The sequence below is a fragment of the Danio rerio genome, chromosome 25 (assembly GCF_052040795.2).
Source record: "Danio rerio strain M-AB ecotype USA chromosome 25, GRCz13ab, whole genome shotgun sequence".
NCBI lineage: Eukaryota > Metazoa > Chordata > Actinopteri > Cypriniformes > Danionidae > Danio > Danio rerio.
In genome coordinates, this window is record NC_141045.1 from 2797501 (window position 1) to 2824688 (window position 27188).

The 27188-nt window shown below is 36.5% G+C and overlaps 2 long non-coding RNA genes across 2 annotated transcripts in view; one reads left to right on the forward strand and one right to left on the reverse strand.

Moving 5' to 3' along the window:
- The window catches only part of LOC147830735 (uncharacterized), a 63996-nt gene that overhangs the window by 14292 nt on the left and 22516 nt on the right, over positions 1-27188 (forward strand). The window contains exon 3 of the long non-coding RNA XR_015526078.1: positions 20100-20184. This is a non-coding gene — a long non-coding RNA (uncharacterized LOC147830735). The remainder of the gene's footprint in view (positions 1-20099; positions 20185-27188) is intronic.
- si:ch211-218p2.3 overlaps positions 1-27188 on the reverse strand; it is a 40809-nt gene that overhangs the window by 11634 nt on the left and 1987 nt on the right. The gene's annotated exons all lie outside the window — the stretch shown is intronic.

The window sequence follows — 27188 nt, forward strand, 5'->3', positions numbered from 1 at the left end:
GGTATGTGTATTCATTTTGTGTTGCCTGTATTGACCTTATATTGATGCTCTTGTTTTTGCGATTTTGTTTTAGAACTTCCAGTTCAGTTGCCAATGGGAGAAACGACTAGGAATGATAAACAGCAGAAAACAGTCAAACTACTCTCTCTACAAACAAGTGTGTTCACGACTATACAAAGCAGAATAATATAATAAGAAATGATCGCTTTGCAACATCAAACAACAAAACGAGCTGTTTTAACGTCTAAAATAAATGGAAGTAAGCGAGAGCGGAAGTCTCCAGCCAAAAAGGTTCAGATGGCTGCGCCTGCTCGTATGAAAAGTCAATACTTTTTTGACTGTCAATGTGCATCTAGGCATTGACTTTTATGCATTTTATGATCCAGTTTCATCTAAAGTAGCCCCGATCTAACGACAAATTGAAAATTGAACTACCCTTTTAACTCCTAGCTAATTCCCGTCGTTATTATTTTACATGAGGCTTGGTATCCCCTTGTTTAGGTTTTATCATCAAAATACTAGCATAAATGGCTAGTCTGACAGCTGCTCTGTTTATAATGTTATGCGGCTAATCAACCGGAAGTCTCGCACATCAACAGAACACTGCTTAAACTTCTACGTTGTAAAATGAGGTAGATAATAAGTCAAGCTTGAAACAGCCGAACAGAAGTTGATGGCGCTGCCAGAACTGAAGAGAGCTGAATAGAATCTGTTGAATAGCCTACAGCTGCTGCAGAGTTGTTAGCACTGTGTTTGTCTTGATAACTGAGGGGGAAAGATCTGTATTTTGCGTTCGTTTATTTACCCGCGCTTTTTTTGACTGGTCTGCTAATGACCCAGATCTGCGAGCGCGCGCGCCAAAAAAAAAAAAAAACGAGCTTTGTGTTCGTGCACGCGCATGCGCGCCCCGCCCCTCCCCCGCGCTTCTTCCTTCCTCGTGGAGTCGCGGCGAGGGTTCATTTGAGGACAGGGAAGTGCTTTCTTTTCTAGCGTGAATCACGAAGGAAAAATGAACCCCTGGAACCAGTTGCCCCTTCGTTTTGGCATGTTCCTCCCCTTTGCTTTATTGTCTATTTTGGCTGAACTAGCAGTTCTTCTCCGAGCTGCCAAGAAAACTTCAAGTGCTTTAGAGATACAGCGAGCGAAAGCTATAGCGTCTTGAAAGCAAACGAATATAAATCTCGTTAGGATTCGGCCATTTCTTCCTATTCGGTTGTGAATTGGGTCAGAACTCGATCCCATTCGGGATTTAGTGTTCATTGAGTGGTCTAACATTTCGAAGAGGTCCTTTCTCTGTGTTTTATATGTCTCCTATGAAGTGAATTTACAACATGATCTCGTTAGTAGCCTATTCTGGAGATATACGCAAGTACTGTGTGTTTCCAGAGCACGTATGGTTTTGTACAACATCTAAAGTTCAATATAACAGTAACAAACTAAAGATGTATTACTTAATGCATTTACTAACAAGCATTACTCTTATTAAATGGAAATAAATTTGTTCATTGGTAATGTTACAGTGAGTTAAGTAATGATAAACAAGCAGGAATTTGGACCTTGACAATTAATTCATGTTAAACTATGATTAATAAATACTGTACAAGTATTGCTCGTGCAGGCCTGTAGCCAGCCTGGTGAAAGAGGTGGTTGTTTTTTTCTTAATGTGGATTTTTTGCAGTTATTCACCTCATTTTCTATTTAATTATGATGTTTAATATCTCCAATAAGCGGCATTTTAAGCATTTTTTAGCTGGATTAGCTTGCTGTATCCTCCATTTTAGATGTACCAAAATATTTCCTAAAGATTTATAAACGAATATAAAAAAGAGCTTTACGAATTTCTTCTAGCCTCTCTTGAAAATTCATCTAAAAACAACAGCATAATTAGTATAAACAACAAAAGTCCGTCTTAGGCACTGGAAAAAATTTGTGGAAAAAATAATAAGCCTTTACTGACATGCTTTTACTGCTATTTCCTAAAAGTGCGCCTACTCGTTTTGATAACACTTGACTTTATCAGTGTAACCTGATGTAGCCGCAGTTTTAAGTAACAGCCATGTCAATAAAGGTTTTTATTATTTTTCCCATATTTTTCTAGTTCCTTGAACTGATTTCGATGGTTATTCTGATGAATCCCTTACACAAAGAACACTGACACATTATTTAAGCTATCCCTGAGAACTTTTTGTTTGATTTTGGATTTTTATACACAGCCTAATTAAATGATCTTTAATAGGCTGCTTTTGGTGCTTCGGATCTTTTCATTGGTCTATTTTTTCTCTCAATAATAAGGTTCAAGATTTTAGAATAAAAGTTTGCTACTTCTAAAATGTTTTTAAAGAAACATTAAGGACAATATAGTGAAAGTTGACTTCATTTACGTCATATTGTGCGTTTTCCTAAAGCCTTTAATGGGTTATTTCCACAATTTATGTTAAGTCAAAATAGGTCATCTTAGAATATAGTGGCAAAAATTCTGGACCAATGACAAATTCTGCACTTTTGTCAGTGGGGCTAACCACCCAAACATTTTAGCCACGCTAGGCTACGGGCCTGTCATGATATTGCCAGACAGAATCTACGGACATTTTTTTATTAAATCTGCGGATTGATTGCGGGGGTATCATACATAACAACTGCAAAATATTTTATGCTAGCCATTTTGCCATATTTCATCATTCTAAAACAGATTTGCCAGCTTTTAAATTCAGCCTTAAACTTGTTAAAATACTCAAATGCTCTATAACATCAGAAAGATCTGACCCTTCCTATCTGAACATGCAGCTCTTGTTCTCTCCAGACTGGACTATCGCAACTCTACTAGCCGGGCTTCCAGCTAACTCAGAACGCAGCAGCACGAGTGGTCTTCAATGAACCTAAACAAGCACATGTCACTCCGCTACTCATCCGTTTGCACTGGCTGCCAGTTGCTGCTCGCATCAAATTCAAAGCTCTGATGTTTGCTTACAAAGCGACTTCTGGCTTTGCTCCTACTTATCTGCTCTCACTTCTGCAGATGTATGTGCCCTCCAGAAACTTGCGTTCTGTGAATGAACGTCGCCTCGTGGTTTCATCCCAAAGAGGGAAGAAATCACTTTCCCGAACTCTCGCATTCAATCTGCCCAGTTGGTGGAATGAACTCCCTAACTGCATCAGAACGGCAGAGTCACTCACTGTCTTCAAGAAAAGAAAGACTAAAAACTCCACTATTTAGTATCCACTTTCCTTCCTAATCTGCAATTCCCTCTCTAGCTCCACCGCTAACTGTATTACAAAAAACAAAATAAAATAAAAATTACTAATGTTTTGCTTCTTACACTTTACACACCTGAAACTTGCCTACAGCACTTATTCATTGTTGCTCGTATAGTTGTGTAAGTTGCTTCCTTGTACTCATTTGTAAGTCACTTTGGATAAAAGTGTCCGCTAAATGACAATGTAAATGTTTTGGATCGTCTCCTTATAAGCAAACTACTAAAACCGTTTCGTCAATATTTTAATGCCTTAAAAGTTGTTCATAAATAATAAAAAAAAGGTTAGATTTTTTTTTTACAATAGTTTAGTTATAAATACATAAACCCTATTTATTTATTTATTTATTTATTTAAATAGTAAAAAAAACTTACATTCACTAATAAACATAACTAACAACACAACATACATAAACATAGTGCTTTAACATTGTGTACAAAATGTTAAAGCACTATGACAAAGACAAAACAAAAAAGACAAAGACAAATAAAATGAAGACATCATCAGTAGAATACAAGCAAAACCTGACAGCATCAGCATCATTTTGTCCAATGACAATTACATTTGGCTTTGGAAGTAATATATCCAAGGACGCCACATGGCAGTGAACTTGGATCCGGAACTATTAAAATTAAGTCTTATTTTTTTAAACTAAGGAAATACAGCACATCATCTGCCTCTAGTTTAAAAGAAGGGGGAAATGATTGTTTCCAATTTATTAAAATTAAGCGTCTTGCCAAAAGAGAAGTAAATGTAATGCAGTCTGATTCCCTGTTATTTTCTTATACAACACCAAAGACAGCAGTTAAGGAAATTTGCACAAAAATCTTTACAAAATATTCTGGAGTTAAAAATATTCTGGAGTGTAAACCGTTTATTTAACTGTATATTCAGTAAATGGCTTAATTTACATATGCAAATGAATGAAATTGCCTCAGAGTTGGTATAAAAACACCAACAGCAGTATCCAACAGCTGTATCGTCTGCCAAAAACCTCTAGCATGTTTGTAGAACGCAAATTGTGTCTGGAACGGTCAGGTACGGAGTGCATACAAATTATGAACGCATATCTCTGTTTATTCAGTCTCTGATTTGTGTGTTTGGATACGTCTTGTCAAACCGAGAGTCAGCCAGGGATGTCTTAATACTGTATATGTTCACCCGAGCTGGCTTGTACCACATTTTTACAGCTTTAAAGCATGAAACGTTAGCCATTATTAGAACATGAACCAAACCGCACGGCCAAAGGCAACAGTTTAGCACCTTGTCTTGAGACATGCTTGGGCTTTTTACACAGGGCTGTTCAATATGACTATATATGTTATATAGACCAAATAAAAAAGTCTATCATTTCAGATTATGCTTTATTGTTCTTTTCATGGTGTCACAACATACAAGGTAATTATTTTTATTCTATAATTTATATAGATATCACAAGAAAGTTACGATCTTAGAAAGTTTAATGTTTACATTTAGCATTTTGTTGAGCAATATTTTTAACTAGTTATCATTGTTTTTTGATCAAACATTTGGCCTGATTTGAAAAACATGGTAATATATTTTGATTTATATTGTTATCTGGATATGAGATATTGACCTTATTCTTCACGTACGAGCGTTGCTAGTAGGGATGCAAGTTAACAAGCCTGATGTTAACAGGAACTATTTATGTTATTTATTAAATTATACATTAATTGTATTTTATTAAGCATCATCATCATCCTTAGCGCGACAATCCATTACTGGATCCTGGCTGCCTTAAGTAATTTCCGCCAATGTTCTCTGTCCCAGGCAACTGCCCACCAACTCCTTATTCCTAAAACATTGGCGTCACTGCTAATGCAGTCTCGCCATCTTGGTTTAGGCCTTCCTACTTTTTCTTTTGCATACCAGGTCAGTGCTGAAGAGTTTTTTTGGAATGGCATTTTTATCCATATGTATGACATGTCCTGCCCACCTTAGCCTCGCAAGTCTGATGTATTTAACTATATCAATTTCCTTATACAAGGCTGCAAGCTCATTGTTGTGACGGATAATTTGCTCGAGTAGTGCATTTAGAGCTCCAGATCGAGTACTCTATAATTTATAAGAGCGCAATATTACACGCCATTATGGGGATGCTAACCCAAAATATATATTGGCATCACAAGAAAGTTTCGATCTTAGAAAGTATAATGTTTACATTTAGCATTTTGTTGAGCAATATTTTTAACTAGTTATCATTAGTTTTGGATCAAACATTTGGCCTGATTTGAAAAACATGGTAATATATTTTGATTTATATTGTTATCAGGATATGAGATTTTGACCTTATTCTTCACGTACGAGCGTTGCTAGTAGAGATACAAGTTAACAAGCCTGATGTTAACAGGAACTATTTATGTTATTTATTAAATTATACATTAATTGTATTTTATTAAGCATCATCATCATCCTTAGCGCGACAATCCATTACTGGATCCTGGCTGCCTCAAGTAATTTAAAATGACTTTTATTTTGACATCAGCTTTAACATCACATGCTTCAGGACTCGAGATTCTGAAAAGCATTTAAAAAGGACAAATGCTTTGGTTAAAGTACATAACAAGACACGTTCTTGCACACGAATGCAACTGCGAATGACAAACGAGTAGCATCTGCTAACTGCTAAAAATACCATTTAACCCGTTGCAGAACACATTAATGCCCTCTCCTCTAGAATAGCACAGCTAATTTCATGCTACGCTCTCTGCTTTATGTCATTTTAATCACCAGAGATGTTTTATTTTTCTCCAGGATCTGTCCATTTTCTCCTGTAGCGCCACATTATTAGCGGTTAGCTTCAATCCCTAAACCCGTCCTGCAGTTCGGGTTTCTATTTATAAGCTAACTGCTAATGGCAAAAACACTTGCTAACCTAATTTTATGAACACTTTTAATGGGCCAGAAGAAAGTTAAATCAGGAAAAAGCCACTAAAGACAGGGCTTTGAAATGAAAGCTGAGCTGTTCTTCTGCAATAGGCTCTCGGCCGAGGGCTTTTTCTCTGTGCTGCTTCCATAAGCTTTCTGCCAGAGGGAGTTTGGATGGATCCAGGCCCAGAAATCAGGCGTCACGGCCCGCTTTTTTTGTCGGAGGTGTTCGAAGTTTGATTGCCTTGCATTTGGAGCATCGCTGAATTCAGCACTTCTGTGAATTAATCAGGCAGGTCTCTGCATGGTTATACTGTAGGAACTTGATGATCTGATTCTGTGAGCTGCGATTCAATTCCAGAACAATTCTTGACGCAGATTTGTCCTGTTTTCTTCAGCTGTGCAAATGCATCTTTCTATCTTTACATTTTAATCATAATTGGAGTTTGAGCAGAGCCTGCTTCATAATTATTTATAAGAGCTCGTGCTTTTCGAGACCTGCCAAACTGTGAGACCCAATGACTGGGTGAGACCTCAGTCGCGCAAGGCACACATGTGGGTCGTATGTGTTTGTTTCTATGATCTGTGGGTTTGTTGCATGTTTTTGACCGTGATACTGTGCAAGGTTATAATAGTTTTGGATTTTTCGTTAGTTTTAGTTTCTATTTCGTTTTGACTTTTTGTTTTTAGATTCAGTTAGTTTTATTAGTTTTTAGAGGCAGATTTACTAGTTTTTCATTCGTTCATTCATGGTCTTGTCTGCTAAGCTAAGCGGACAAACTGGTTGCATCGGGAAAGCCCTCCACTCGGAGGCGAGCCATCGGCCGGCGAGCGCGAAAAGGAGGGGCGGAGCGGCGCCACACCGTCCTGCAGCGTTCGCTCGAAAAAAACTAAACGCGGCCTTACGTACCTCCGGCCACGTAAATCGCGGTCTCCAGAAACGTCCGCAGGGCTACGTTTCCAGAATGAGCTTGGGTTGAATAAAGGGGGAGAGCATGCTCAGAGCCCTGCGGCTAATCAGCAGGCCAATCAGAAATAATAAGCAACACCTGTTTATTCTAGTGATTGGGCCGGAGTGACACCCGTCTTAAGGAGAACGGGAGGAACAGTCGGGAGAGAGAGAACCGAGCGACAACCGGTGCATTGGGAACTGTTACCACCACATTGAAACCAAATAAAAATTGTCACTTACCTCAACGCCGACCCTGTCTTCTTCTTCCCACACAAAGAACCTTGTTACATATATATATATATATATATATATATATATATATATATATATATATATATATAGTGACTTGGGATCCTTTGATTGGAGGATGATGATTAGCTAATGTGGGCCAGCTGGGTCAATCATGAGCACGTGCTCCTCTCGTTTAAAATTAAACTTCTCCTAATTGGTTCTACCTTGTTTTTTCCTAGTGAATCAGCTTGTTCAGTTCGCTCTTGTAGACTAGCCGATTCAAACAATAACTCTGCTTGGATATATACTTTTGATTCATGGAGTCAGAGCATTGACTCTATCTCAGATGGGTTCTCTAACACCGATCTGAAGCACTTTAAGGCTCTCTGAGGTCTCGAACGAGTGGAAAATGTCGATTTGGCCGCGCTGCAGATTTGCAGAAGTCATTAGAACGGCTGCTGAATGAAAGAGAAGACGTTTGGATTAAACTGGGCTCTCACAGGTCGCCTATTCACCATCCCATATTACGTTTCACATGTGGAATCTATTTATACCAAGCGGGACGCCGTAAATTGTAGGGTCGCATTTATGGGCTTTCAATCCGGGAATGAAAATAAATAGGAATTAGGTGCCGTTCATTAATCGCGGGATTATATTAAACACACAGCGCACATTACACTCAGAGCTTTAATAGAGAAGCAGAGCCGGAGACGCTTCCAGAGGCCTCCAGCCAGCGCTTCTACTGCGAGATGGTTAACACACACACACACACACAGGGTTTTAAGCATGCGCTTAAGTGTTGAATGTGTTTAACATCATGCTGGAGAAATGATGTGTGTGTGTGTTTGTGCATGCACGTGTGCATCAATGTACAGTTGTGCACACACACATACACACACACACAAATCATTTCTCCTGCAGGATGTTTAACACGTTCAACACTTAAACACGAATGTTTAAAACCTGTGTGTGTGTTTGTGTGTGTGTGTGTGTGTGTTAAAGGGTCTGTCTATGTTTGTTTATGTTTGTATATATGTGTTAAAGGTTATGTGTGTGTGTATGTGTTAAAGAGCCTGTGTGTGTGTGTGTGTATGTTAAATGGCCTGTGTGTGTGTGTGTTAAAGGGTGTGCGTGTGTGTTTGTGTATAATTTAAAGGGTGTGTATGCATTGTGTGTGTGTGTGTTGTGTGTGTGTGAGAGAGAGTGTGTGTGCATTCATTAGTGAGTTTGTGTGTGTGCACATATGCATTACTTGATGTGTATTAGTGTGTATTAGTATGTGTGTGTGTACTAAAGAATCTGTTTGTGTGTGTGGTAAAGGGTCTTTGTGTGTTTGTGTGAATGTATATATGTGTTACAGGGTATGTGTGTGTGCATATGTGTTAATGAGTGCACGTGTGTGTGTGTGTGTGTGTGTGTTAGAGGGTTTTTGTGAATGTGTGTGTGTGCGCGTGTGTGTGTGTTAAAGGGTGTGTCGCATAGGTGTGTATATGTTTGTGTGTTAAAGTGTGCTTAAGTATGTGTGTATGCGTGTTTGTGTGTGTGTGTATCAGTTAAAGCATCTGTGTGTGTGTTTATGTATATATGTGTGTGTGTGTGTTAAAGCACGTGTGTGTGTGTGTGTGTGTGTGTGTGTGTGTGAGTTAAAGTGTCTATGTGTGTGTGTTGAAGAGTGTGTTTGTGTATATGTGCTAAAGGGTGTGTGTGTGTGTATGTGTTTGTGTGTTAATGTATGCGTGTGTGTGTGTGTGTGTATGCATGTTTGTGCATGTGTTAAAACATCTGTGTGTGTTGAAGGGTGTGTGTGTGTGTGTGTGTGTGTGTGTGTGTGTGTGTGTGTGTGCATGTTTGTGTGTGTGAGTTAAAGCGTCTATGTGTGTGTGTTGAAGAGTGTGTGTGTGTATGTGTGTGTCCCGTGTCCAGCTGCCATGTGTCTTGTGTTTCTGCTGCTCTGCATGTGCATCAGTCAGCCAGTGTGTGTGTGTGTGTGTGTGTATATTTACTAGTGAGCGTCTGGCGTCCAGCGCATGTCCTGATTTACCTCTTGACCCAGACTGCACCTGTCTGCTGTCCCGCGGCCATGCACTCGTTGACCCAGCGGCCCGATCTGCTGCGCTTCTCTGCTTTAATGACGCTCGTTTGGCTCACAGTTCAACCTCAGTCCTGGAATCCAGAACCCCGACTGTCAGCCGAGCTTTGATATCATCCATCGCTGACAATCTTTAATATCTGTCCGCAGAAGCGCTGGGTAAACTCCAATCCCACAATGCTTCATTATTGTGATGCAGATGTTTGGACGCTCAGCTTTTGGATTTATTTATGTTGTGTTCAAGTCTCACGCTATGCCAGAAATCAGCTTCTAATGGTTTATATAAACAAAGTGTGATGTATGAAGTGTGATCATTGGCGGAAATATTACAAATACCCAAAACAAAATCAATAATTAGAAGTATTTTTGTAATCATTTTTTTAATATTCATATTTTTGTTAAACTCATTCATTCATTTTCCTTCGGCTGAGTCCCTTTATTTATAATATATTAATGTCATTCAAATATGTAAAATATTAACTGTTTACTTTAAACTTTTATTATATTGTTCTAGTAAAATTATTTCTTAAAAGATTTTGTCAGATAAAAGAATTTTCTAGAATCATCCATCAGAATTTTGTGGCTCAAAAGTATCGGTTCAGGCACCGTTTTGGCACCGGTACCGTTTTACAAGTATAGATTTAGCAGCGGTATCAAAATAACCTCAAACAATACCCAACCCTAATAGCAACACTATGGCAACGAGTTACAATCAAGCGACCTCCCGCTCTCCCTCGGGAAGCCAATACGGAAGTAACTAAAACTGGCCGCTCCTGGCTCCAAAACAGAGCAAATTTCAATTGAGCCCACTGTTAGAATGGCCAACTTTACAGCAGAAAAAAAGGTGTTTACAGCCTGTACAAAAAAAAGATTTTGGTTCATACAGCTAATATTACCCTTCATGACAACTGTGAGGGGGTGAATTTTTTTATAACTCATCCGTTTCGTTTATATTAAGCTATATTAAGTTTGCATAATTAAGGGCGTGGCCACTTGAGTGACAGCTAGGTCTCGTTGGTCGCCGTCACGTCACCTCAGCTGAATCCTGCAGATTAGCCACTGAACTCGGCATATTTATCGTATTTCTGTGTTGTTTTATGTGGCTTTACACAGTCAACTGCCTTTTGAACTTCTTTCCTACAATTATTAGATGGCATGGCATGCTGAGTGCACTTAATTGTGCTCACAAACCATTCACGTGGCCTCCGTTTCCCATGTGAGTAAAGTTATATACTTATATACCATCTCTATACATGTATTTGTTTTATTTAAGATCATTTATCGTTTATATTTATATTTAGAGCTGTAATGCACTCCAGAATCTGTCAGATTGATTAGCTGTAGGCTCTAGATCAGTCATCTGAAGCGTTGTCATACAGTGTTATGCTGGATTTCATCAATAGCCCAGCATTAACTAACACAGACTATATCTGAAGTGTTTGGAAGTGATTTGCGTTATCCTCCTGTTGAAAAACGTCATAAGAACAATGTTTAGTGGCTCAATGTATTACAGCAGTGTTTTTAAAAGTCTAAACACTTTATTGATATAGTGTACAACCAAGCACAAGTGGTCAGAACACAAACGAGTCGCAGGTAATGAAGTATTAAGCGTTCTCCCAAAGTGAAGTGTGTCTGAACCAGGTCCAAGCTAAATGCCAGCAGGTGTCTGTAGCTCCGCCCACTCTCCGCCTCTTTGCCCTTGTTTGGTAACCCTCCGTGGGTGTGAACAAAATGGCAACGGTTGGCCACGCCTACTTGTGGCTTCTTTTGCTCTCTTTAGAAACCTATGGGTGACGTCACGGACACTACGTCCATATATTTTACAGTCTATGGTTACAATACCTTAGATACACCATAGTGTCCAGTCAGTATACCTTAACAACCATAACACCTGGATAAACACTCGGAACCAAATATTGTATTCCTGGTAACCAGGCAGAACACATTGGCAGTTATATAGTCATACCTGGGACATCATAGCAAGCATATACTAACACCCCAACAACCACTTGGAAAACCTTAGCAACCATATAGTAACACCCTGACTACCACTAAGGACATCCTAGCAACAGTTCAGCCACAGTGAGATTTATGACTCTCGACCTGTTTTAAAATGCCGAGTTTCTGCCAGAGCAGAGCAGATCGTGTTGGAGTGAATCTCCTCTGTTGTATTTCTGGTAACAAACATGTTTTTCCGAGCACATGGGCAGCAGTGATTTAGAGAGTGTCGCCCCGCTGAACTCTGGGTAACTGCAGGAGATCAGCTTCACCATCAGGAGGCGCTGGAGGCTCTCAAACTGAAGATTCATTCTCTTCTCTCCCACTCCAGCTAATCATCAAATAAGGCTCACTGTTTACATTAGTTGAGTTCAGGCATAATTATATTGATGAACAAGCTGAGGATGACGGTTTAGAAAAATTGACATCTCAGTATTTACATGTTATTGACAATTTTCCAATCACAGTTGCTATTTAAACTGGTTAATTTAAAATGATGCATGATGTAGTTAACATTAATACATATATATATATATAATTTGTGTGATTAAATTAAATACTTTAAAATTTAATTTTACTATTTTACATGAATTACATTTTAATATTTAAAAAACAAAAAAAAATCATTATATATATATATACAAAGTTACTGTATAAAATATTTATTATTTAAAAGTACCGGGTTGAACCCATTTTGCCTTCAGAACTGCCTTAATCCTTCATGGCAAAAATTCAACAAGATACTGGAAATATTCCTCAGAGATTTTGCTCCATATTGACATGATAGCATCAAGCAGTTGCTGCAGATTTGTCGGCTGCACATCCATGATGCCAATCTCCCGTTCCACCACAACCCAAAGCTGCTCTATTGGATTGAGCTCTGGTGACTGTGGAGGCCGTTTGAGTACAGTGAACTCATTGTCATGTTCTAGACTGCAAAGATGATTCGTTATCCTGCTGGAAGTAGCCATCAGAAGATGACTGTGGTCGTAAAGGGATGGACATGGTCAGCAGCAATACTCAGGTTGGCTGTGGTTGTGGACACGATGCTCAACTGGTACTAATGGACTCAAAGTATGCCAAGAAAATCTCCCCCACACCATTACACCACCACCACCAGCCTGATCCGCTGATACAAGGCAGGATGATTCCATGCTTTCATGTTGTTGAGACCAAATTCTGACCCGACCATCTGAATGTGTCAGCAGAAATGGAGACTCATCAGAGCAGGCAACGTTTCTCCAATCTTCTAATGTCCAGTTTTGGTGAGTCTGTGTGAATTGTAGCCTCAGTTTCCTGTTCTTAGCTGACAGGAGCGGCACCCGGTGTGCTCTTCTGCTGCTGTAGCCCATCCGCCTCAAGGTTGGACGTGTTGTGTGTTCAGAGATGCTCTTCTGCAGAGCTCGGTTGTAACGAGTGCTTATTTGAGTTACTGTTGCCTTTCTATCAGCTGGAACCAGTCTGGCCATTCTCCTCTGACCTCTGGCATCAACAAGGCATTTGCGCCCACAGAACTGCCGCTCACTGGATATTTCCTCTTTTTTAGAACATTCTCTGTAAACCCTAGAGATGGTTGTGCGTGAAAATCAGCAGTTTCTGAAATACTCAGAACAGCCCAGCAGCAACAACCATGCCACGTTCAAAGTCACTTAAATCCCTTTTCTTCTCCATTCTGATGCTCAGTTTGAACTGCAGCAGATCGTCTTGACCATGTCTACATGCCTAAATGCATTGAGTTGCTGCCATGTGATTGGCTGATTAGAAATTTGCATTAACGAGCAGTTGGACAGGTGTACCTAATAAACTGGCCGGTTAGTGTATATTGTTATCTAAAATTTATTTTACGATAATGAATTGTAAATATGTGACAGTTTCTCATAATCATGATTTTTTATTTGTTTTTGATTTTTAATAATAACCTTATTTATTAATTTGCATGCATTATTTTATTATATTAAATTCACTTTTATTTCATTTTCTGCCAACACAACACACATACCTGATATGCGAGCAAATCGGTATAAATACAACACTACAACATGCAAAAGAGAGAGATCCACTTAGAAGATCACTTACCAGCACACCTGCCAACATGTCTCTGAAAATCTGGGAGACTGGGGGAGGGGTGAGGTCTCAGAACAGCACTGTTGAGAGCCAGGATAGGATGCATCGGGTTTTGGGCGGCCGCTGTGATCGGTACTGTACCAAAGTTAAAGAACCGGGGGTGTTTACAGACTGTACCAAAAAGGGGGGGGGGGGGAAATTACAGGAGTTTTCCATAAGAAACAAAAAACAAGATTGGTCTGAAATACGGAATACTCTCAGGAAAAACAGGAGTGTTGGCAGGTATGCTTACCAGTTTAATAACGATGTGATCAGCTGTAGTTAGAAATCAGACTGTTATAAACTTCCAAGGGCTTATTATGCAGTCCTGTCGCCATCTTGTGGATAGAAAACGTCAACCGTCTTTGGTCTACTCTATGGCAGACTATGCCGACGTGCTGTCTCTCAGAAATTATAAATGTTTTAAAATAGGCACTATTCTTATAAATAAAGTGCATAGTTGCAATCTAAACAACTACATTCTCCACTAAAAAAGCATCAAAAGTACATTATGTTGTCTAACAGCTGCAATATTTGTCAAACTGTAGACTGTGCTCTGCTTGTGGCCGTGTGTGGGCGGAGTAATACACAAGGTTAAAGGGTTAAGAGGCTGGACCAGTGCTGTTTTTGCAGAATATTGCGCGACTATCAGCCAATCAGATTCAAGAACCAGACAGAACTGTTGTATAAAATAGATTATACATAAAATCTGCATAAACAAACATTCATAAGTCATTTCATATTCATAGAAAACATGCTAAATGACACTTAAGTGTTAAGTTAATTGTAAATGTTAAGATGTTAACTTTGTGTAAAAATTAAATATGAGTGAAATATTTTGTTCAGCATGAAAAATAAAAAACAAATCATGTATATTCGCATGCAATAATAAGTGATGATACTAAATTGATGATATTTTAAATATTGATATAAGCAGATTTGTGCTGTTTCCCAGTGAACTCGCTAGGTTTAGTCAGTTCTTTGTGTTGTCAGAGGTGCAGGTGTGGGACAGATGCGGAATAGACAAACTGAACTGGACGGCACTGTTCTCCAGAGACTAGAGAAATATAAAGCAGGTGGATTAGAGAACAGGTCCAAACCTCTTTACCAGATGGACCAATCCTCTGACCCACTAGAGCTGCTCCAAAAGACACTTCATGGAGGAAACTTCACACACACACACATATTTGTGTCCTCAAAGGCTGATATTACAGACTACTTTTGATGCTTTCTAAGCATTTATGTGTGAATTATTCCTTTAAGTAGCCACTTAAAATATTTCCAAGTCTGGCAGATGCTCTTTTGAATAATTAAAAAAAACAGAAATATGAGAAAACTGTATGTTGAATTTACGTTAATTAACTGTGCACTCAAGTAACACCTTGGCAACTACAGTTGAAGGCAGAAGTTTACATACACTGTATAAAAAGGCACATAACCATTTATAAAAGTCAGATGTTAATGTGACTAAACTTTTTCTCTTTTAGGTAAGTCAGGATTCTCACATTTGTAGCAGAATAATGAGAGAGATTTGTTTGAGAAATTGTTATAACTTTTCTTGAAAGTCAAGTTTACACACAATAAGATTATTCTGCCTCTGAAAAGCTCTGATGATGATTTCAAGGTTTTGGAAGTTTCTGATTGGCTAATTGACAACATTTGAGTTAATGTGAGGCACAACTGTAGAATAGTATTGAAGGAAAAGCTCAAACACACTGCTTCCTTGTGTGACAACATGGGGAAATCAACAAGCCAGAATCAACAACAAAGCCAGATTACAATTAGCTAAATGACACTGGGAAAAAAGACTAATGTTTGGAGACATATGCTGTGCTCTGATGAAGCTAAGATTGAACTGTTTGGCCATAATGACCATTTGGAGGACAAAGGGGAAAGCTTACAAGCCTAGGAACACCATCCCAACTGTGCAGTATGAGGGCGGCAGCATCATGTTGTGGGGCTGTTTTGCTGCAGGAGGGACTGGTCCACTTCACAGAATAGATGGCATCATGAAGAAAGAACAGCATGGAGAAATACTGAAGAAACATCTCAAGACATCAGCCAGGAAATTACAACTTGGCCACAAATCGTCACTGTAGAATTGTAAGGTCCTATCTGACATTCTTGTCAAAATTAAATTATTGACATATGCTTATTAAATGACAACCTGTTTACATTATGGGGTGTTTTTTATAAGTTGTTTACATTTTAAGACTTTTTATTTAAAAAAAAAATGTTACCCTCATACTGTTTGCTATGGAATGCATAAACTTTGAAGCTCAATATCTCAAAATCATTCAGAGCGCAAAGAGAACCTTATAATTCCAAGGTGACGACATGGGTCTCCAAACAGACCATGACCCTGAGCATACTGCCAAATTAGTTCAAATGTGCTTTAAGGACAACCAAGTTAATGTTTTGGAGTGGCCATCACAAAGCCCTGATCTCAATCCTATAGAAAATGTGTGGGCAGAGTTGAAAAAGCTTGTGCGAGCAAGACAGCCTACAAATCTGACTCAGTAACACCAATTCTGTCAGGAGGAATGGGCCAAAATTCCTGCAAACTATTGTGAGAAGCTTGAGGAAGGAGACCCAAAACATTTGACCAAAGTTATACAGTTTAAAAGCAAAACAAAAAAAATACCAAATAAATGTGTGTAAACTTTTGACTGTCTAGAATTAATAATTCTCAAAACAAAATCTCTCATTATTCTGGCATTTAGCAATTGTAAATCATTTAGGTAATCCTAACGGACCTAAAATAGTAAATGTTTAGTATGATTTACCATCACACATTTTAAAAAATGGTTATGCTCCTTTTTTACAGTGTGTGTAAACTTCTGGCAATTGCCTTGCAACCACTTAGAACACCTCTGCAACAACATACACCCTGACAACCAAAAAGAGCACTTCAACAACTATTAGCAATTCCCTCTCAACTACTCTGAACATTTGAGCAACTATATAGACAAATCCTGGCAACCATTGGGAACACCTTAGCAACTATGTAGCAACTGCATAGCAACACCCCATGGGAACCAGTCAGAACACTTTCGCAGCTATATGTGGAATTCTCTGGTGATCTCTCAGATCACGTAGTCAGCTGTAGAGCAACTTCTTATGTCTAATTAGAACAACTGAATAGCAACACCCTGACAACCAGAAAGAACACTTTAGCAACTATGTAGCAACTCCCTGGCAACCACTCAAAACACATTAGCAACTGTAATAACATCTTAGCAACTGTATAGCAACACCCTGCCAAACAGAACACTTTAGCAACTATGTAGCAACTCCCTGGCAACCACTCAAAACACATTAGCAACTGTAATAACATCTTAGCAACTGTATAGCAACACCCTGCCAAACAGTTAGAACACTTTAGCAACTACATATTTCCTGGCAACACATTTGCAACTGTAGTAATATCTTGGCAATATCTTGTTAACTGCTTAAAGTACCATAGAAACTATATAGCAGCACCCCGGCAACCATTTAGAATAATTTAGCAACTATATGGCATTGTCCTGGAAACCACTAAAAACGTGTCGCGCACTAAAGTAAAGTGGATTGGGGAGTCGCTAAGAAAGTGTAGAGCGGGATGGGGTGGTAACTACACCCTAGCAACCAGTCAGAACACCTTAGCAAGCACAAGACATTACCCTGGCGACCATTCACAGCACCTTGGCAACCATATAGCAACACTCTGGCAACCACATAGCAACTTTAAACACTTTAACAGCTATGTAGCCACTCCTTGGCAACCACTCAGAACATCTTATTAACTGTATAGCTACACCCTAGCAACTACCTACAACACGTATAACTACAGTAACACCCTAGCAACCACTCACAACACCTTAGTAACCATATAACAAAACCCTGATGACCAGTTAGAACACCTTAGAGACTACGTAACAACACCCTAGCAACCAGTCGGAACACCTCAGCAACCGTAAACAGTGTGTATTTGAGTCGGTAGCGTGGCATGTGGAGCTCTGCGTCTCAGATTCTCCATATAAGAGCGCTCGGCTCTGTCTTGTGTCTCAACAGTTAACTCTCCGAGCTCAACACAGCTGGGCTTTCGCCAGGCATTCTGGGGCTTTGGCTGTCTGACAAGGTGCCTGCAAAATGACCTGAAAAACTGGCTTACACTGGACCACTGTCAACCAACTGCACTGGACAATGAGCCGCGCCGCACAACCGTTTAACTGAACGAGGAGCGTTAATGAAAGCGCACACTACACTGTTTACTTCAGAGTGATGTCAGGCTGCCTGCATGTGAAAATAATCAGCTTTATAAATACAGAGGAGGATGTTTTCTTATTATGAGGTGTGTTTGGACTATTTGAAAAGCATTATTAATGAATGCAATCAGTTTATAGCCCTTTTTCTTAAAACACAAAATTACTCATTATGCAAGGAGAATGGCAAGAACTTCCGGTCGGCAGCTGATGCGTATAAAGAGTCACATGTGGACAGCTATGGAACGATGGTTTTAATCTATTTTATTTGCTTTTAATGTCTTTGGACAACCCAGGCTCATTAGCCCCTTTCACACATACAGACCTTTGTTGTATGTGTAAACAGGTCCTTTTTGAAAATACCGGTAAATTCGTTCTGGCTATTTTCCGGAAAGAGAAGTTGTAACATTACCGGCATTTTGCCGGAATGCTGCGCTGTGTGAATGCAGAAGGAAGATTGCCGTAATAAGCGCGTGCACGTCTAGAACGTGCTGACGAGAGACGTCTGCTTTAGCCAATCACAACAGTCAGACGCGTTTACGTCCGCGCGGTTTATGAGAATAAAAGCCTTTGAATATTTTTCCAGACACATTTAGCTGCTAGAAGTTAGTCAGATCACGTTTATATGTTCTTCTTAATGCCAACTGTGTAAATAATCATCGATGAGATGCTTATGATAAGCCGTTGTTTGTTTACCTTCAAGCTTTGCGTGTGCCTGTGAAACAGCCTGTGAGCGCCTGCACACGCACATATTATGAACATCTCGACATGCGAAAGTGATCCACAGAGTTTGTAATTTAGTCAAATGTTTACAAATACAAGCGCAGCCGTTTAAAGCTCATTTGTGGTTGATGATGTCAGAATTTACCGGTATTTTGGAATGGATGTGTGAATGCTCTTTTCCGGAAAATTTCTGCAACGTCCTCGCCTGTGTGAACAGCACTTTTTTGAATATACCGATAAAGTCGTTCCGGAAATTTTCCGGATATTTACCGGTATCACTGTGTGAAAGGGGCTATTGTAAAAACGTAGTCCCGTAGACGTTTTTAGAGTGAAATACGTCCTGGGAGGTATGTATTTATTATGTATTCCGCGAGCTGTGTGCGCTTTTTCGTATCTCAAACGTCTCTTGCGAGTGCCGTTCGCGCCCGCGCTGTTCTCACATGAACTCACCAGAGGCCGCTGTCTGACTGACCGAATGATTGACTGCGCGACCGGCCAATCGACTGACCCACCCGAGCAACAATTTAGAAAAGCCATCTAGAAAAAGAAAAGCCCTCGTCTGTTTTTTTTTACCACGTTTTCAAATTTCACCGCGTTCTCACCCTGTTATGAACTTTATTTTTTGGATTCTGTTTTTGTCTTACCGGATATCTGGAACCGCTCTTCCCCGGACTCGAACCCGGACACCTTTGTCAACTCCTCCTCTCTCTACATCTGAAGTCCGCCGACGCACACGATGAGCAGACCGGACAAACTAATTGCGGCGGGAAAGCCCTCCACACGGAGGTAAGCGGTCAGCCGGCAACCGCGAAAGGGAACGGTGTCACACCGCCCCGTAGCGTTCGCCTAAAAAAATTAAATGCTGTCATACGTACCTCCCGGGATGTATTTCGCGATCTCCAGAAACGTCCGCTGGACTACGTTTTCAGAATGAGCCTGGGTTAGACAATAAATACTAAATATTAGATTGAAATTTCCCTCACATTTGTGCTTTTTTCTGTCTTTTCAGGTTTTATATAATCTGCTCCTTTTTTACCGTATTTTTGTCGACAAAACGTCCCATAATCAAGTCTGATTTATATTTTTGTTGATATTGTATCGCTAATATTTGTTCTAAAAAACAAGACAAAAATACTACATGGAAATAGTGTACTATAGTTAAAAAAGAAAGAAATGTTTGATTTTAATGACGTTTCCTGATGTATTTTGCATCTATAAAAACATTTAAAGATCTAAAGTCTTTTTTTTATGTGGAAATTAAGGGAATTTACACTTAAAAAGAGAACAAAAATCTGCCTTGTTTTGTATATGTCCCCAAAAAACGAAAAAAGCATAGGAAAAATGTGTGTTCACTTCTCTGCGTTTCTTGCCATCACCAAGAACTCACTTCATTTTCATGCATTTCCTCAAAAGCAAGCCCTAATACATGTCATTTGTGCTCATGTTGATTTAAACCATTGTCTAATGAGTGCATTTTGGATTTGAAGACATGCAAAATAGTGTCCTTTTGCAGTGTTCTGCTTCTTTAATGGGTTGAGGTTGATTGTAATTTGCTGGAGTGTATAAAATGAGTAAGATGAGCTTTCTCTCTCTCTCTCTCTCTCTCGGCCGTGTGCAGGTCGAGTCCCACCGCAGCCAGTTCTGGACGAGCTGCACCAGTCCGGGACAGAAACACAGCAGATGCATTTCAGCATCTTCAGCGGGTGAGTTGAGTTTGTTTGTGGGAACTTTTGTTGTTTGTTTGACAGGTCGCTCGTTTTCAGAGTTTTCTTTTTTACAGCAGAGTTTGTATGTGTTTAATGTGCATATTAAAACATAAGACTTTCAGACTGGATAAAACTGTTTAATGCAACGAAAAACAAATTTTAAACACAACACAAATACTGAGCGGAGAAAAGAAGAGAAATGTCTGATTTTAAGGAAATCCCCTAATAGATTTCTGCATCTGTCTATATGATAAATACTTTAGCTATTTAATACTTGACCATTTTTAGCTAAATACTAATAAATCTAAGCACATTTACGTGAATATAAATATATTTTTTTCTATGAAAAAGGCTCAGATTTAAGTGAATTTACATTTAAAATGAGAGCAAAAATGTAAATGCTAATTAAAATATCTTTGTAATAATAACATGTATATATTAATATTATTTTTTTTATTATTGTTATTATTAATATTATTATTGTTGTTGTTGTTGCTATTATTGTAGTTATTATTGTTATTATTATTATTATTATTATTGTTATTATTATTATTATTATAGTTGTTGTTGTTATTATTATTATTGTTGTTGTTGTTGTTATTATTATTATTATTATTATTATTATTATTATATGTTTTTTATTGTTTGTTTTGTTGTTGTCAGCAAAATCTCACTTCATTTTCATGGATTTGTTCCCAAAGGTTTTTTAAAGTGGATTTACATTTGAGAGAACTTTGCAAACGTGTTTATATGTATCTTCTTAATTTTAATATTTCACATTATTCTCGCTTAAATCCAGTGTTTTATTTCTCTTTTATTAATGTGTTTTAAAATGCCTGTTTTTAGATTTATGATTGAGGTTACACATTTTTTTTGAATAGGGAGATTCATATATTATTATTATTGTTATTATTATTATTATTATTATTATTATTATACAAAAATATTTTTAAACAGAAGTTAGTTAAGACTGTTGCAGTTTATTGTGCTTCATTTTCAATTGAAAATAAGAGCAAATTTGAAATCAGAGAAAATAATGTTTGCATTTATGGGTTTCATTTAAAACAATCTTTTGGGGAATTTCACTTTCAGTTGTACTTGTTTAAAAATGTAGGACATTTAACATTTGATGATTTATTTAAATTAGGTCATTAATAACAAAAACAATTTGTGGCGCTTGATCTTAAGATGCGCTGAATCAGTTCATTTGGTCAATTTTTAACAATAATATTAATATTCATCTGAATAGGATATCTGCCTCATTTAGAACAATCACACAGGCATGCAATTTAAATGCGTAAAAGGTGTTTCCTTTTAACAAGAAGATAAATTTCTCTAAAGTATAAAACTTTTGCTGGTTTTAGGAAGAGTGAAATATGAGCAATTTTAAAATATAATACTGATATTATTCATGTTTGCTTCATGTCTTTTTCCTCTTGTTCATATCACACACGCACACACACACACACACTTCATACAACTCATTTGCACAGCGCTGATTTATATATATTTTTAGAATATATTATAAACTGAAATATTTTAAAACTGTAGCCACAAATTACTCTTTTATTTTTTTATACACTTTCCATGACTACTGAAGTTGTATTCTTGAAAAACAGTTAATGCATTAAACATTGCAAAATATTTAAATGTAAAAAAGGAAATCTTCCATATTGTATAAATAAAACAATTCTTATCTGCACTTACCTTCTTTTTAAAGAGCCACTCAAGCATTTTTAAAGAACTTCTCAAAGTCTTAAATTCTCTAAAAAAAATGTGTTTTCCTTTAAATGCATGAACAAAATGACTCTAAAAGTGTTTAAAAATCTTAAATATTTATTTATCAACCAATGCATACGCCATAATATGAATGCTAGCTCGTTTGTTCTTGTGATCAAGTCTGAACTGATGAAATATTGCATAATGTTTAAGTGTAAAACAAATGTTCATCTTTTATACATGTAAAACAATAATGCACTGCAAGCCTTTTTTTAAAAGCTACTCAAGCATCTCAAATACTCAGAAAATGTGTTTTCTTTAAAATGCATCAACAAAATGGCTTCAAAAGTGTTTCAAATGAACCCAAACTGTTCAAAAAAATGTATAAACATTAATGTTAAAATCAGCCAATGCATACACTTTAATGTGAACGCTAGCTAATTTTTGAAGAACTTTTGAAAGCGTTTTTGAAATTTCTAGAAAAAGTTTTTATTTTTTTTATTTTATTTTTTTTTATGCATGAACAAATTGGCTCTGAAAACAATCTTTTTTTTTTTTTTGTTCAAAACTAAATAAATAATCCAAAGCATATGCCTAATATAAAGGCTTGCGATCAGGTCCGGAGCGATGAAATATTGCATAATATCTGAGTGTAAAACAAAAAAGTAAATCTTTTAAGCAACTAAAAAGCAACTCGAGCATCTCAAATTCTCAGAAAATCTATTTCTTTCAAATGCATGAACAAAATGTTTCTAAAAGTTTCAAATAATCCTAATTTCTGTTTTTCAAAAACATTAACATTAAAATCAGCCAATGCATACACTGCAATAAGAATACTAGCTCATTTGTGCTTGCAATCAAATGTGGAGTGATGAATACATTATATATAATGAGTAGATTATATATTATATTAATAATACAATAATTATATGCACTAAAACCTCTTTTTAAAAAAACTCAAGGACTTCTTTAATCTTAAATACTCAGGAAAAAGATTTTTTTTTTAAATGTATGAACAAAATGACTCTAAAAGTGTTTAAAATGAATCCATACTGTAAAAAAAAACATAAACTTTAATGTTTAAATCAGACAATGCATATGCTGTAATATAAATGCAAGCTCATTTGTGCTTGTGAACAGATGCAGAGTGATGAAATATTGCATAATATTTAATATTTATTAACACAATAAAGTTAATCTTTTTACATTGTATGCATAAAACGATACTTATATGCACTGCAAACCTTTTTTAAAAAGCAACCCAAGCATTTATTAAGAACTTCTTAAATCTCATATTCTCAGAAAAGTTTTTTTTAATGTATGAACAAACGGCTCTAAAGGTGTTTCAAATAATCCAGATTTGTTTTTAAAACAGTAACATTAAAATCAGCCAATGCATACGCTAAAATATGAATACTAGCTCATTTGTGCTTGCGATTAAGTGCGGAGTGACGAACATATTATATATAATAAGTAGATTATATATTATATTAATAATACAATAATTCTATGCACTGAAACCTTTTTAAAAAGAACTCAAGAACTTCTTGAATCTCAAATACACAGGCATGAACAAAAGGACTCTAAAAGTGTTTCAAATGAATCCAAACTGCTAAAAAAACATTAATGTTTAAATCAGACAATGCATGCTGTAATAAAAATGTTGCTCATTTGTGCTTGTGAACAGATGCAGAGTGATGAAATACTGCATAATATTTAAATGTCTTTTTATATCATATACATAAAACAGTAATTATATGCACCTTTTAAAAAGCAACTTAAGAATTTCAAATTCTCAGAAAATGTGTTTTCTTTTAAATGCATAAACTGTTAAAAAAAACATAAACATTAATGCATATGCTGTAATAAAAATGTTGCTCATTTGTGCTTGTGAACAGATGCAGAGTGATGAAATACTGCATAATATTTAAATGTCTTTTTTATATCATATAAATAAAACAGTAATTATAAGCACTGCAGACATCATTTTAAAAAGCAACTCAAGCATCTCAAATTCTCAGAAAATGTGTTTTCTTTTAAATGCATCAACAAAATGACTCTAAAAGTGTTTCAAATTAACCCAGACTGTGTAAAATAAATTGTAAACATTAATGTTAAAATTAGCCAATGCGTACAATTGAATGTGCAAACCTGCAAACCTTTCATAAAAGGCAACTCAAGCATTTTTTTAAAGAACTTCTCAGTCTCAAATTCTTAGAAAAAGGGGGGATTTGTTTAAATGCATGAACAAAATGACGTGTTTTAAATTAATTCTAACTACTTTTTTATCATAAATATTAATGTTAAAATCAGCCAATGCTTACATAAATATGAAATAAATGCTAGCTCATTAGGGCTTGCAATCAAGTGTAAAGCGATACAATATTGAGTAAAAAAACCCTTCAAAATAATGTTTTTTTAAATATTATATTAATATAAGAATAATCAAATGCACTGCATATCTTTTTTTAAAAAGCAACTCAAGCATCTCAAATACTCAGAAAATGTGTTTTCTTTCAAATGCATCAACAAAATGACTCTAGAAGTCTTTCAAATAAATCCAAACTGTTTTTAAAAAATGTATTTAATGTTAAAATCAGCAAATGCATACAGTTTAAAACAGAAAAAATCATCTTTTATATTATTGAAATAAAACAATGCTTATGTGCACTGCAAACCTTTCATAAAAGGCAACTCAAGCATTTTTTTAAGGAACTTCTCAAAGTCTCAAATTCTCAGTAAAAGGGGGTTTTATTTAAATGCATGAACAAAATGACTCTAAAAGTGTTTCAAATTAATTCTAACTAGTTTTTTAATCATTAATAATAATGTTAAAATCAGCCAATGCGAACATAGCTTATTAAATGAATTCCATCTCAGTAGTGCATGCAATTAACTGTAAAGTGATACAATATTGCTTAATATTTGAGTAAAAAAACCTTGAAAATAAAAATTATTTTACATTATATTAATAAAACAATAATCATATGCACTGCATATCTTTTTTTTAAAAAGCAACTCAAGAATCTCAAATACTCAGAAAATCTGTTTTCTTTCAAATGCATCAACTAAATGACTCTAAAAGTTTCAAATGAATCCAAACTGTTCAAATTTTTTTTAATTAATGTTAAAATCAGCAAATGCGTACAATTTAATGTGAATGCTAGCTCATTTATTCCGATCATGTGGGGACTGTAAAACAGACAAAAATCATCTTTTATATTATAGAAATAAAACAATACTTACATGCACTGCAAACCTTTTTTTAAAAACGTCTCGAAGTGTCAGAAAAAGGAGGGTTTTGTTTAAATGCATGAACAAAATGATTCATTCTAACTACTTTTTTTAATCACAAATATAAATGTTAAAATCAGCCAATGCGAACATACATATGAAATAAATGCTAGCTCTTTAGGGCTTGCGATCAAGTTTAAAGCGATTTAAAATATTGTTTGAGTAAAAAAAAAACCTTCAAAATAAATGTTTTTATATTTCATTAATAAAACAATAATCATATTCACTGCAGATCTTTTTTTTAAAAGGCAACTCGAGCATCTCAAATCCTCAAATGTGTTTTCTTTCAAATGCATCAACAAAATGACTCTAAATGTCTTTCAAATAAATCCAAACTGTTTTAAAAAAAATTATAAATGTTAAAATGAGCAAATGCATACAGTTTAAAACAGAAAAAATCATCTTTTATATTATAGAAATAAAACAATGCTTATATACTCAAACCTTTCATAAAACTTCTCAAAGTCTCAAATTGTCAGAAAAAGGAGGGTTTTATTTAAATGCATGAACAGATTGTTTAATTCTAACTACTTTTTTTATCATAAATATTAATGTTAAAATCAGCCAATGCTGACAGAGCATATTAAATGAACGCTAGCTCAGTAGTGCATGCGATCAAGTGTGAAGTGATAAAATATTGCTTAATATTTGAGTAAAAAAACCTTGAAAATAAAAATTATTTTATATTATATTAACAAAACAAAAATCATATGCACTGCAAATCTTTTTTTAAAAGGCAACTCGAGCATCCCAAATCCTCAAATGTGTTTTCTTTCAAATGCATCAACTAAATGACTCTAAAAGTCTTTCAAATAAATCCAAACTGTTTAAAAAAATTATTAATGTTAAAATCAGCAAATGCATACAGTTTAAAACAGAAAAAAACTTATCTTTTATATTATAGAAATAAAACAATGTAATGAATGAATAGAAATAAAACAATGTAATGCACTGCAAACCTTTCATAAAACTTCTCAAAGTCTCAAATTGTCAGAAAAATTAGGGTTTTGTTAAAAAGCATGAACAAAATGATTAATTCTAGCTACTTTTTTTTATCATAAATATTAATGTTAAAATCAGCCAATGCTTACAGAGCATAATAAATGAACGCTAGCTCAGTAGTGCATGCGATCAAGTGTAAAGTGATAAAATATTGCTTAATATTTGAGTAAAAAAAACTTGAAAATAAAAATGATTTCATATTATGTTAATAAAGCAATAATCATATGCACTGCAAATCTTTTTTTAAAAGGCAACTCGAGCATCTCAAATACTCAGAAAATGTGTTTTCTTTCAAATGCATCAACTAAATGACTAAAAGTGTTTGAAATAAATCCTAATTATTATATAAATATTTTTTTTATTAAATCATAAACAATTTAACAATCAGCCAGTGCATTTGTTATAATATGCAGCTCATTTGTGCTTGAGATCAAGTGCGGAGAGATGCGCGTCTGCGAGCGCCAGAGCCCGGTTTCGCTTGACTGCCGCCAGAGGTCAAAGGTCAGCGTTAGTTAATTAGAGGAGCTGTCTGGGGTCACAGAGGTCGATCCCAAGGGTCCGAGAGGCTTGTCGGCGGCACTTAATGCGAGCGTAATCTTCACCTTGTCAAAGCAAACAACTGTCGCAGCCTCTCCATTTAGCCTCCTGACTAGCGCTCTTGACCCCAGGTCATGACCTTTTTGTCTGACCCGGCGGGGAGTCAATGGAGCAGATCTTTAGGCACGCGTGGAGGTCAAGAGGTCAGACCACCTCAAACTGCCTTTTTTTTTCCTCTCCTGTGTGAAGTCGGACCTGAGATCTGCTTGAGACGCATGTTTAAATCAGGCCTAAACGCTGTGCATTTGTTTGTTTAAATGCGTGAGCTTTTGAAAACGCTGCTGTTTTAGGAGGAATTACCTTGAGGTTGGTTAGTTTTTCCCGAGGTTAAGGGAGAATCAAAACTCCTGCTGTCGGCTGTTTTCTTGCTGGCTTTCATTTGTCCAGCA